The sequence below is a fragment of the Schistocerca gregaria genome, unplaced genomic scaffold (assembly GCF_023897955.1).
Source record: "Schistocerca gregaria isolate iqSchGreg1 unplaced genomic scaffold, iqSchGreg1.2 ptg000515l, whole genome shotgun sequence".
NCBI lineage: Eukaryota > Metazoa > Arthropoda > Insecta > Orthoptera > Acrididae > Schistocerca > Schistocerca gregaria.
Window position 1 is genome coordinate 4005327 of NW_026061916.1, and position 14307 is coordinate 4019633.

The window sequence follows — 14307 nt, forward strand, 5'->3', positions numbered from 1 at the left end:
TGTACCCTGGCAGACCAGTAGTAGTTTCCGATGCCCATCTGGAGGCATTCTGTAATCTGTGACCTTCAAAGTGTTGAAGAAACACAGAAATTGCATCGGGAGTGAATACAACAGTCACAAGCCGCACTTCCCTCCATGGGAGTAATGTCTGAAACAGTCTACGCTTTGATCGGTCCCAGGAAGACCAGTAGAAGTTTCCGATGCACATCTGGGGACAATCTGTAATCTGTGGACTATCAGAGTGTTGATGAATCACAGAAATTGCATCGGGATTGAATACAACAGTCACCATCCACACTTTCCTCCATGGGAGTAACGTCTTAACCAGTCTACCCTTTGATCGTTCCCTGGGAGACCAGTAGTAGTTTCTGATGTATATCTGGAGGCATTCTGTAATCTGTGGAACTTCAAAGTGTTGATAAAACACAGAAATTGCATCGGGATTCAATACAACAGTCACCATGCACACTTTCCTCCATGGGAATAATGTCTCAAACAGTCTAAGCTTTGATCGTTCCCAGGAAGACCAGTAGTAGTTTCCGATGCACTTCTGGAGGCAATCAGTAATCTGTGGACTATCAGAGTGTTGATGAAACACAGAAATTGTATCGGCATTGAATACAACAGTCACCATGCACACTTTCCTCCAAGGGAGTAATGTCTCTAACAGTCTACGCTTTGATCGTTCCCTGGAAGACCAGTAGTAGTTACCGATGCACATCTGGAGGCATTCTGTAATCTGTGGACTATCAGAGTGTTGATGAAACACAGAAATTGCATCGGGATTCAATACAATAGTCACCATGTGCACCTTCCTCCATGGGAGTAATGTCTAATTCAGTCTACGCTTTGATCGTTCCCTGGAACACCAGTAGTAGTTTCCGATGCATATCTGTAGGCATTCTGTAATCTGTGGACTATCAGAGTGTTGTTGAAACACTGAAATTGCATCGGGATTGAATACAACATTCACAATGTGCACTTTCCTCCATGGGAGTAATGTCTCAAACAGTCTACGCGTTTGATCGTTCCCTGGAAGACCAGTAGTAGTTTCCGATGCACAACTGGAGGCATTCTGTAATCTGTGGACTATCAGAGTGTTGTTGAAACACTGAAATTGCATCGGGATTGAATACAATAGTCACCATGCGCACTTTCCTAAACGGGAGTAGTGTGTCAAACAGTCTACGCTTTGATCGTTCCCTGGAAGACCAGTAGTAGTTTCCGATTCACATCTGGAGGCATTCTGTAATCTGTGGACTATCAGAGTGTTGATGAAACACAGAAATTGCATCGGGATTGAATACAACAGTCATCTTGCGCACTTTCCTCCATGGGAGTAATGTCTCAAACAGTCTACGCTTTTGATCGTTCCCTGGAATACCAGTAGTAGTTTCCGATGCACAACTGGAAGCATTCTGTAATATGTGGACTATCAGAGTGTTGATGAAACACAGAAATTACATCAGGATTGAATACTACAGTCACCATGACCATTTTCCTACATGGGAGTAATGTCTCAAACAGTCTACGCTTTGATCGTTCTCTGGAAGTCCAGTAGTAGTTTCCGATGCACATCTTGAGGTATTCTGTAATCTGAGGTCTATCCGGGTGTTGATAAAAGACAGTAATTGCACCGGGATTGAATACAACAGGCACCAAGCGTACATTTCTCCATGGGAGTAATGTCTCAAACTGTCATCGCTTTGATCGTTCCCTGAAGACCATTAGTAGTTTCCGATGCACATGTGGAGGCATTCAGTAATCTGTGGACTATCAGAGTGTTGTTGAAACACAGAAATTGCATCAGGATTGAATACAACAGTAACCATGCGCACTTTCCTCCATGGGAGTTATATCTCAGTCTACGCTTTGATCGTTCCCTGGAACACCAATAGTAGTTTCCAATGAACATCTTGAGGAATTCTGTAATCTGTGGACCTTCAAAGTGTTGATGAAACACAGAAATTACCACGGGATTGAATACAACAGTCACCATGCGCACTTTCCTTAATGGGAGTAATTTCTCAAACAGTCTATGCTTTGATCGTTCCCTGGAAGAACAGTAGTAGTTTCCGATGCACATCTCTAGGCCTTCTGTAAGCTGTGGACTAGCAGAGTGTTGATGAAACACAAAAAATTGCTTCGGGATTGAATACAACAGTCACCATCCGCACATTCCTCCATTGGAGTAACGTCTGAAACAGTCTGCCCTTTGATCGTTCCCTGGAAGACCAGTAGTAGTTTCCGATGCACATCTGGAGGCATTCTGTAACCTGTGGACTATCAGAGAGTTGATGAACACAGAAGTTGCATCGGGATTGAATACAACAGTCACCATGCGCACTTCCCTCCATGGGAGTAATGTCTCAAACAGTCTACGCTTTGATCGTTCCCTGGAAGACCAGTAGTAGTTTCCGATGCACATCTTTAGGTACTCTGTAATCTGTGGTCTATCCGGGTGTTGATAAAAGACAGAAATTGCATCGGGATTGAATACAACAGGAGCCATGCGTACATTTCTTTATGGGAGTAATGTCTCAAACTGTCATCGCTAAGATCGTTCCCTGTTAGACCAGTAGTAGTTTCCGATGCACATCTGGAGGCATTCTGTAATCTGTGGACTATCAGAGTGTTGATGAAACACAGATTTTACATCGGGATTGAATACAACAGTCACCATGACCACTTTGCCCTATGGGAGTAATGTCTCAAACAGTCTACGCTTTGATCGTTCCCTGGAGTCCAGTAGTAGTTTCCGATGCACATCTGGAGGTATTCTGTAATCTGTGGTCTATCCGGGTGTTGATAAGAGACAGAAATTGCATCGGGATTCATTACAACAGGCACCATGCGTACATTTCTCCATGTTAGTAATGTCTCAAACTGTCATCGACTTGATCGTTCCCTGAAGACCAGTAGTAGTTTCCGATGCACATCTCGAAGCATTCTGCAATCTGTGGACTATCAGAGAGTTGAAGAACATAGAAATTGCATCGTGATTGAATACAACAGTCACCATGCGCACTCTCCTCCATGGGAGTAATGTCTCAAACAGTCTACGCTTTGATCGTTCCGTGGAAGACCAGTAGTAGTTTCCGATGCACATCTGGAGGTATTCTGTAATCTGTGGTCTATCCGGTTGTTGACAAAAGACAGAAATTGCATTGGGATTGAATACAACAGTCATCATGCGCACTTTCCTCCATGGGAGTCATGTCTCAAACAATCTAATCTCTGATCGTTCCCTGGATGACCAGTAGTACTTTCGATTCACATCTGGAGGCATTCTGTAATCTGTGGTTCTTCAAAGTATTGATGAAACACAGAAACTGCATCGGGATTGAATACAACAATCACCATGGCCACTTTCCTCCATGGGAGTAATGTCTCAAACAGTCTACGCTTTGATTGTTCCCTGGAAGACCAGTAGTAGTTTCCGATGCACATCTGGAAGTATTCTGTAATCTGTGGTCTATCCGGGTGTTGATAAGAGACAGAAATTGCATCGGGGTTGAATAGAACAGGCACCATGCGTACATTTCTCCATGTTAGTAATTTCTCAAACTGTCATCGCCTTGATCGTTCCCTGAAGACCAGTAGTAGTTTCCGATGCACATCTGGAGGCATTCTGCAATCTGTGGACTATCAGAGAGTTGATGAACATAGAAATTGCATCGGAATTGAATACAACAGGGGCCATGCGTACATTCCTCCATGTTAGTAATGTCTCAAACTGTCATCGCCTTGATCGTTCCCTGAAGACCAGTAGTAGTTTCCGATGCACATCTGGAGGTATTCTGTAATCTGTGGTCTATCCTTTTATTGAGAAAAGACAGAAAATGCATCGGGATTGAATACAACAGTCACCATGCGCACTTTCCTCCATGGGAGTAATGTCTCAAACAGTCTAATCTCTGATAGTTCCCTGGAAGACCAGTAGCAGTTTCGATTCACATTTGGAGGCATTCTGTAATCTGTGGTTCTTCAATGTATTGATGAAACACATAATCTGCATCGGGATTGAATACAACAATCACCATGGGCACTTTCCTCCATGGGAGTAATGTCTCTCAACAGTCTACTCTTTTATCGTTCCCTGGAAGACCAGTAGTAGTTTCTGATGCACATCTGGAGGCATTCTGTAATCTGTGGAATATCAGAGTGTTGTTGAAACACAGAACTTGCATCAGGATTGAATACAACAGTAACCATGCACACTTCCCTAAATGGGAGTTGTATCTCAGTCTACGCTATGGTCGTTCGCTGGAACACCAATAGTAGATTCCAGTGAACATCTTGAGGCATTCTGTAATCTGTGGACCTTCAAAGTGTTGATGAAACACAGAAATTGCATCGGGAGTGAATACAACTGTCACAATCCGCACTTTCCTCAATGGGAGTAATGTCTGGTACAGTCTACGCTTTGATCGTACCCAGGAAGACCAGTAGTAGTTTCCGATGCACATCTGGAGACAATCTGTATTCTGTGGACTATCAGAGTGTTGGTGAAACACAGAAATTGCATCGGGATTGAATACAACAGTCACCATCCGCAATTTCCTCCAAGGGAGTAACGTCTGAAACAGTCTACGCTTTGATCGTTCCCTGGAAGACCAGTAGTAGTTTCCTATGCACATCTGGTGGCATTCTGTATTCTGTGGACTGTCAGAGTGTTCATGAAACACAGAAATTGCATCGGGATTGAATACAACAGGCACCATGCTCACTTTCCTCCACAGGATTAATGTCTCAAACAGTCTTCGCTTTGATCGTTCCGTGGAAGACCAGTAGTAGTTTCCGATGCACATCTGGTGGCATTCTGTTATCTGTGGACTATCAGAGTGTTGATGAAACACAGAAATTGCATCGGAATTGAATACAACAGTCACCATCCACACTTTCCGCCATGGGAGTAATGTCTGAAACAGTCCTTGCTTTAATCGTTTCCTGGAAGACCAGTAGTAGTTTCCGATGCACATCTGGTGGCATTCTGTAATCTGTGGTCTATCAGAGTTTTGATGAAATACAGAAATTGCATCGGGATTGAGTACAACAGTCACCATGCGCACTTTCCTCCAAGGGAGTAATGTCTCAAACAGTTTACGCTTTGATGGTTCCCTGGAAGACCAGTAGTAGTTTCCGATGCACATCTGGTTTCATTCTGTAATATGTGGACTGTCAGAGTGTTGATGAAACACAGAAATTGTATCGGGATTGAATACAATAGTCACCATGCGCACTTTCCTAAACAGTAGTAGTGTGTCAAACAGTCTACGCTTTGATCATTCCCTGGAAGACCAGTAGTAGTTTCCGATGCACATCTGGTATGATTCTGTAATCTGCGCACTATCAGAGTGTTGATGAAACACAAAAATTGCATCGGGATTGAATACAACAGTCATCATCCGCAATTTCCGCCATGGGAGTAATGTCTGAAACAGTCCTCGCTTTAATCGTTCCCTGGAAGACCAGTAGTAGTTTCCGATGCACATCTGGTGGCATTCTGTAACCTGTGAGCTATCAGAGTGTTGATGAAACACAGATATTGCATCGGGATTGAATACAACAGTCACCATGCGCACTTTCCTCCACGGGAGTAATGTCTCAAACAGTCTACGCTTTGATCGTTCCCTGGAAGACCAGTAGTAGTTTCCGATGCACATCTGGTTTCATTCTGTAATATGTGGACTGTCAGAGTGTTGATGAAACACAGAAATTGCATCGGGATTGAATACAATAGTCACCATGCGCACTTTCCTAAACGGTAGTAGTGTGTCAAACAGTCTACGTTTTGATCATTCCCTGGAAGACCAGTAGTAGTTCCCGATGTACATCTGGTGGGATTCTGTAATCTGTGGACTATCAGATTGTTGATGAAACACAGAAATTGCATTGGGATTGAATACAACAGTCACCATCCGCACTTTCCTCCATGGGAGGAATGTCTCAAACGGTCTACGCGTTGATCGGTCCCAGGAAGACCAGTAGTAGTTTTCGATGCACATCTGGAGGTATTCGGTAATCTGTGGTCTATCCGGGCGTTGATAAAAGACAGAAATTGCATCGGGATTGAATACAACAGGCACCATGCGTACATTCCTCCATGGGAGTAATGTCTCAAACTGTCATCGCTGTGATCGTTCCCTGGAAGACCAGTAGTAGTTTCCGATGCACATATGGTGGCATTCTGTAATCTGTGGACTATCAAGTGTTGATGAAACACAGAAATTGCATCGGGATTGAATACAACAGTAACAATCCGCACTTTTCTCCATGGGAATAATGTCTAAAACAGTCTACGCTTTGATCGTTCCCTGGAAGACCAGTAGTAGTTTCCGATGCACATCTGGAGACAATCTGTATTCTGTGGACTATCAGAGTGTTGATGAAACTCAGAAATTGCATCGGGATTGAATACAACAGTCACCATCCGCAATTTCATCCATGGAGTAACGTCTGAATCAGTCTACGCTTTGATCCTTCCCAGGAAGACCAGTAGTAGTTTCCGATGCACATCTGGTGGTATTCTGTAACCTGTGGGCTATCAGATTGTTGATGAAGCACAGAAATGGCATCGGGTTTGAATACAACAGACACGATGCGCACTTTCCTCCATGGGAGTAATGTCTCAAACAGTCTACGATTTGATCGTTCCCTGGAAGACCAGTAGTAGTTTCCGATGCACATCTTAGGGCATTCTGTTATCTGGGGACTATCAGAGTGTTGATGAAACACAGAAATTGCATCATGATTGAATACAACAGTCACCATCCACACTTCCCGCCATGGGAGTAATATCTGAAACAGTCCTCGCTTTAATCGTTTCCTGGAAGACCAGTAGTAGTTTCCGATGCACATCTGGTGGCATTCTGTAGTCTGTGGGCTATCAGAGTGTTGATGAACCACAGAAATTGCGTCGGGATTGAATACAACCGTTACCATGCGCACTTTCCTCCAAGGGGGTAATGTCTCAAACAGTTTACGATTTGATCGTTCCCTAGAAGACCAGTAGTAGTTTCCGATGCACATCTGGTTTCATTCTGTAATATGTGGACTGTCAGAGTGTTGATGAAACACAGAAATTGCATCGGGATTGAATACAATAGTCACCATGCGAACTTTCCTAAACGGGAGTAGTGTGTCAAACAGTCTACGCTTTGATCATTCCCTGGAAGACTAGTAGTAGTTCCCGATGTACATCTGGAGGCATTCTGTAATCTGTGGAATATCAGAGTGTTGATGAAACACAGAAATTCCATCTGGGCTGAATACAACAGTCACCATCCGCACATTCCTCCATGGGAGTAACGTCTGAAACAGTCTACCCTTTGATCGTTCACTGGAAGACCAGTAGTAGTTTCCGATGCACATCTGGAGGCATTCTGTAATCTGTGGACCTTCAAAGTGTTGATGAAACACAGAAATTGCATCGGGATTGAATACAACAGTCACCATGCACACTTTCCTTCATGGGAATAATGTCTCAAACAGTCTAAGCTTTGATCGTTCCCAGGAAGACCAGTAGTAGTTTCCGATGCACATCTGGAGGCATTCTGTAATCTGTGGACCATCAGAGTGTTGTTGAAACACAGAAATTGCATCGGGATTCAATACAACAGTCACCATGTGCCCCTTCCTCCATGGGAGTAATGTCTCAAACAGTCTACGCTTTGATAGTTCACTGGAAGACCAGTAGTAGTTTCCGATGCACATCCGGTGGCATTCTGTAATCTGTGGACTATCAGAATGTTGTTGAAACACTGAAATTGCATCGGGATTGAATACAACAGTCACCATGCGCACTTTCCTACATAGTAGTAATGTGTCAAACAGTCTACGCTTTGATCGTTCCTGGAAGACCAGTAGTAGTTTCCGATGCACATCTGGAGGGATTCGGTAATCTGTGGTCTATCCGGGTGTTGATAAAAGACAGAAATTGCATCGGGATTGAATACAACAGGCACCATGCGTACATTTCTCCATGGGAGAAATGTCACAAACTGTCATCGCTTTGATCGTTCCCTGGAAGACCAGTAGTAGTTTCCGATGCACAGATGGTGGCATTCTGTAATCTGTGGACTATCAAGTGTTGATGAAACACAGAAATTGCATCGAGATTGAATACAACAGTCACCATCCACACTTTCCGCCATGGGAGTAATGTCTGAAACAGTCCTCGCTTTAATCGTTTCAAGGAAGACCGGTAGTAGTTTCCGACGCACATCTGGTGGCATTCTGTAACCTGTGGGCTATCAGAGTGTTGATGAAACATAGAAATTGCATCGGGATTGAATACAACAGTCACCATGCGCACTTTCCTCCAAGGGAGTAATGTCTCAAACAGTCTACGCTTTGATCGTTCCCTGGAAGACCAGTAGTAGTTTCCGATGCACATCTGGTGGCATTCTGTATTCTGTGGACTATCAGAGTGTTGATGAAACACAGAAATTGCATTGGGATTGAATACAACAGTCACCATCCGCACTTTCCAAAACGGGAGTAATGTCTCAAAAAGTCAACGCTTTGATCGTTCTGTGGAAGACCAGTAGTAGTTTCCGATGCACATCTGGAGCCATTCTGTAATCTGCTGACCTTCAAAGTGTTGATGAAATACAGAAATTGCTTCGGGATTGAATACAACAGTCACCATCCACACTTTCCTCCACGGGAGTAATGTCTCAAACGGTCTACGATTTGATCGTTCCCTGAAGACCAGTAGTAGTTTCCGATGCACATCTGGTGGCATTCTGTATTCTGTGGACTATTAGAGTGTTGATGAAACACAGAATTTGCATCGGGATTGAATACAACAGACACCATGCTCACTTTCTTCCACAGGATTAATGTCTCAAACAGTCTACGCTTTGATCGTTCCCTGGAAGACCAGTAGTAGATTCCGATGCACATCTGGTGGCATTCTGATATCTGTGGACTATCAGAGTGTTGATGAAACACAGAAATTGCATCGGGATTGAATACAACAGTCACCATCCACACTCTCCGCCATGGGAGTAATGTCTGAAACAGTCCTCGCTTTAATCGTTTCCTGGAAGACCAGTAGTAGTTTCCGACGCACATCTGGTGGCATTCTGTAATCTGTGGGCTATCAGAGTGTTGATGAAGCATAGAAATTGCATCGGGATTGAATACAACAGTCACCATGCGCACTTTCCTCCAAGGGAGTAATGTCTCAAACAGTTTACGCTTTGATCGTTCCATGGGAGACCAGTAGTAGTTTCCGATGCACATCTGGTTTCATTCTGTAATATGTGGTCTGTCAGAGTGTTGATGAAACACAGAAATTGCATCGGGATTGAATACAATAGTCACCATCCGCACATTCCTCCATGGTAGTAACGTCTGAAACAGTCTACCCTTTGATCGTTCCCTGGAAGACCAGTAGTAGTTTTCGATGAACATCTGGAGGCATTCTGTAATCTGTGGACCTTCAAAGTGTTGATGAAACACAGAAATTGCATCGGGATTGAATACAACGTTCACCATGCACACTTTCCTCCATGGGAATAATGTCTCAAACAGTCTAAGCTTTGATCGTTCCCAGGAAGACCAGTAGTAGTTTTCGATGCACTTCTGGAGGCAATCTGTTTTCTGTGGACTATTAGAGTTTTGATGAAACACGGAAATTGCATCGGGATTGAATACAACCGTCACCATGCACACTTTCCTCCATGGGAGTAATGTGTCTAACAGTCTACGATTTGATCGTTCCCTTTAAAGCCAGTAGTAGTTTCCGATGCACATCTGGAGGCATTCTGTAATCTGTGGACCATCAGAGTGTTGATGAAACACAGAAATTGCATCGGGATTCAATACAACAGTCACCATGTGCACCTTCCTCCATGGGAGTAATGTCTCAAACAGTCTACGCTTTGATAGTTCACTGGAAGACCAGTAGTAGTTTCCGATGCACATCCGGTGGCATTCTGTAATCTGTGGACTATCAGAATGTTGTTGAAACACTGAAATTGCATCGGGATTGAATACAACAGTCACCATGCGCACTTTCCTACATAGTAGTAATGTCTCAAACAGTCTACGCTTTGATCGTTCCCTGGAAGACCAGTAGTAGTTTCCGATGCACATCTGGAGGTATTCGGTAATCTGTGGTCTATCCGGGTGTTGATAAAAGACAGAAATTGCATCGGGATTGAATACAACAGGCACCATGCGTACATTTCTCCATGGGAGAAATGTCTCAAACTGTCATCGCTTTGATCGTTCCCTGAAAGACCAGTAGTAGTTTCTGATGCACATACGGTGGCATTCTGTAATCTGTGGACTATCAAGTGTTGATGAAACACAGAAATTGCATCGAGATTGAATACAACAGTCACAATCCGCACTTTTCTCCATGGGCATAATGTCTAAAACAGTCTACGCTTTGATCGTTCCCTGGAAGACCAGTAGTAGTTTCCGATGCACATCTGGTGGCATTCTGTATTCTGTGGACTATCAGAGTGTTGATGAAACACAGAAATTGCATCGGGATTGAATACAACATTCACCATGCGCTCTTTGCTCCACAGGAGTAATGTCTCAAAGAGTCTACGCTTTGATCGTTCCCTGGAAGACCAGTAGTAGTTTCCGATGCACATCTGGTATGATTCTGTAATCTGCGGACGATCAGAGTGTTGATGAAACACAGATATTGCATCGGGATTGAATACAACAGTCACCATCCGCAATTTCCGCCATGGGAGTAATGTCTGAAACAGTCCTCGCTTTAATTGTTCCCTGGAAGACCAGTAGTTGTTTCCGATGCATATCTGTTGGCATTCTGTAACCTGTGAGCTATCAGAGTGTTGATGAAACACAGAAATTACATCGGGATTGAATACAACTGTCACCATGCGCACTTTCCTCCACGGGAGTAATGTCTCAAATACTCTACGCTTTGATCGTTCCCTGGAAGTCCAGTAGTAGTTCCCGATGTACATCTGGTGGCATTCTGTAATCTGTGGACTATCAGAGTGATGATAAAACACAGAAATTGCATCGAGATTGAATAAAACAGTCACCATCCGCACTTTCCTCCATGGGAGTAAAGTCTCATGCAGTCTACACTTTGATCGCTCACTGGAAGACAAGTAGTAGTTTTCGATGCACATCTGGAGGCATTCTGTAATCTGTGGACCTTCAAAGTGTTGATGAAACACAGAAATTGCATCGGGTTTGATTACAACAGTCACCATGCGCACTTTCCTCCATTTGAGTAATGTCTCATACAGTCTACGCTCTAATCCTTCCCAGGAACACCAGTAGTAGTTTCCGATGCACATCTGGAGGCAATCTGTAAATTGTGGACTATCAGAGTGTTGATGAAACATAGAAATTGCATCGGGATTGAATACAACAGTCACCATGCGCGCTTTAGTACATGGGAGTAATGTATCGAACAGTCTATGCTTCGATCGTTCCCAGGAAGACCAGTAGTAGTTTCCGATGCATATCTGGAGGCAATCTGTAATCTGTGGACTATCACAGTGTTGATGAAACACAGAAATTGCATTGGGATTGAATACAACAGTCACCATCCGCACTTTCCACCACGGGAGTAATGTCTCAAAAAGTCAACGCTTTGATCGTTCTGTGGAAGACCAGTAGTAGTTTCCGATGCACATCTGGAGGCATTCTGTAATCTGTTGACCTTCAAAGTGTTGATGAAATACAGAAATTGCTTCGGGATTGAATACAACAGTCACCATGCACACTTTCCACCACGGGAGTAATGTCTCAAACGGTCTACGATTTGATCGTTCCCTGGAAGACCAGTAGTAGTTTCCGATGCACATCTGGTGGCATTCCGTATTCTGTGGACTATCAGAGTGTTGATGAAACACAGAAATTGCATCGGGATTGAATACAACAGACACCATGCTCACTTTCCTCCACAGGATTAATGTCTCAAACAGTCTACGCTTTGATCGTTCCCTGGAAGACCAGTAGTAGTTTCCGATGCACATCTGGTGGCATTCTGATATCTGTGGACTATCAGAGTGTTGATGAAACACAGATATTTCATCGGGATTGAATACAACAGTCACCATGCACACTTTCCTCCATAGGAATAATGTTTCAAACAGTCTAAGTTTTGATCGTTCCCTGGAAGACCAGTAGTAGTTTCCGATGCACTTCTGGAGGCAATCTGTAATCTGTGGACCTTCAAAGTGTTGATGAAACACAGAAATTGCCTCGGGATTGAATACAACCGTCACCATGCGCACTTTCCTCCATGGAAATAATGTCTCAAACAGTCTGGAAGAAAAGTAGTAGTTTCCGATGCACATCTGGAGGCATTCTGTAAGCTGTGGACTATCAGAGTGTTGATGAAACACAGAAATTCCATCTGGATTGAATACAACAGTCACCATCCGCACATACCTCCATGGGAGTAACGTCTGAAACAGTCTACACTTTGATCGTTCCCTGGAAGACCAGTAGTAGTTTCCGATATTCATCTGGAGGAATTCTGTAATCTGTGGACCCTCAAAGTGTTGATCAAACACAGAAATTGCATCGGGATTGAATACAACAGTCACCATGCACACTTTCCTCCATGTGAATAATGTCTCTAACAGTCTAAGATTTGATCGTTCCCAGGAAGACCAGTAGTTGTTTTCGATGCACTTCTGGAGGCAATCTGTTATCTGTGGACTATCAGAGTGTTGATGAAACACAGAAATTGCATCGAGGTTGAATACAACAGTCACCATGCACACTTTCCTCCATGGGAGTAATGTCTCTACCAGTCTACGCTTTGATCGTTCCCTGGAAGACCAGTAGTAGTTTCCGATGCACATTTGGAGGCATTCTGTAAACTGTGGACTATCAGAGTGTTGATGAAACACAGAAATTGCATAGGGATTCAATACAACAGACACCATGTGTGCCTTCATCCATGGGAGTAATGTCTCAAACAGTCTACGCTTTGATCGTTCGCTGGAAGACCAGCAGTAGTTTCCAATGCACATCTTTAGGCATTCTGTTATCTGTGGACTATCAGAATGTTGTTGAAAAACTGAAATTGCATCGGGATTGAATACAACAGTCACCATGCGCACTTACCTCCATGGGAGTAATGTCTCAAACAGTCTACGCTTTGATCGTTCCCTGGAAGACCAGTAGTAGTTTCCGATGCACATCTGGAGGCATTCTGTAATCTGTGGACCTTCAAAGTGTTGACGAAACACAGAAATTGCATCGGGAGTGAGTACAACTGTCACAATCCGCACTTTCCTCATTGGAAGTAATGTCTGGTACAGTCTACGCTTTGATCGTACCCAAGAATACCAGTAGTAGTTTCCGATGCACATCTGGAGACAATCTGTATTCAGTGGACTATCAGAGTGTTGATGAAACACAGAAACTGCATCGGGATTGAATAAAACAGTCACCATCCGCAATTTCCTCCATGGGAGTAACGTCTGAAACACTCTACGCTTTGATCGTTATCTGGAAGACCAGTAGTAGTTTCCGATGCACATCTGGTGGCATTCTGTATTCTGTGGACTATCAGAGTGTTGATGAAACACAGAAATTGCATCGGTATTGAATACAACAGGCACCATGCTCACTTTCCTCCACAGGATTAATGTCTCAAACAGTCTACGCTTTGATCGTTCCCTGGAAGACCAGTAGTAGTTTCCGATGCACATCTGGTGGCATTCTGTTATCTGTGGACTATCTGAGTGTTGATGAAACACAGAAATTGCATCGGGATTGAATACAACAGTCACCATCCACACTTTCCGCCATGGGAGTAATGTCTGAAACAGTCCTCGCTTTAATCGTTTCCTGGAAGACCAGTAGTAGTTTCCGATGCACATCTGGTGGCATTCTGTAATCTGTGGGCTATCAGAGTGTTGATGAAACACAGAAATTGCATCGGGATTGAATACAACAGTCACCATGAGCACTTTCCTCCAAGGGAGTAATGTCTCAAACAATTTACGCTTTGATCGTTCCCTGGAAGACCAGTAGTAGTTTCCGATGCACATCTGGTTTCATTCTGTAATATGTGGACTGTCAGAGTGTTGATGAAACACAGAAATTGCATCGGGATTGAAAACAGTCACCATCTGCACTTTCCTCCATGGGAGGAATGTCTCAAACGGTCTACGCGTTGATCGGTCCCAGGAAGACCAGTAGTACATACCGATGCACATCTGGAGACAATCTGTAATCTGTGGACTATCTGAGTGTTGATGAAACACAGAAATTGCATCGGGATTGAATACAACAATTACCATGGTCACTTTCGTCAATGTGAGTAATGTCTCAAAC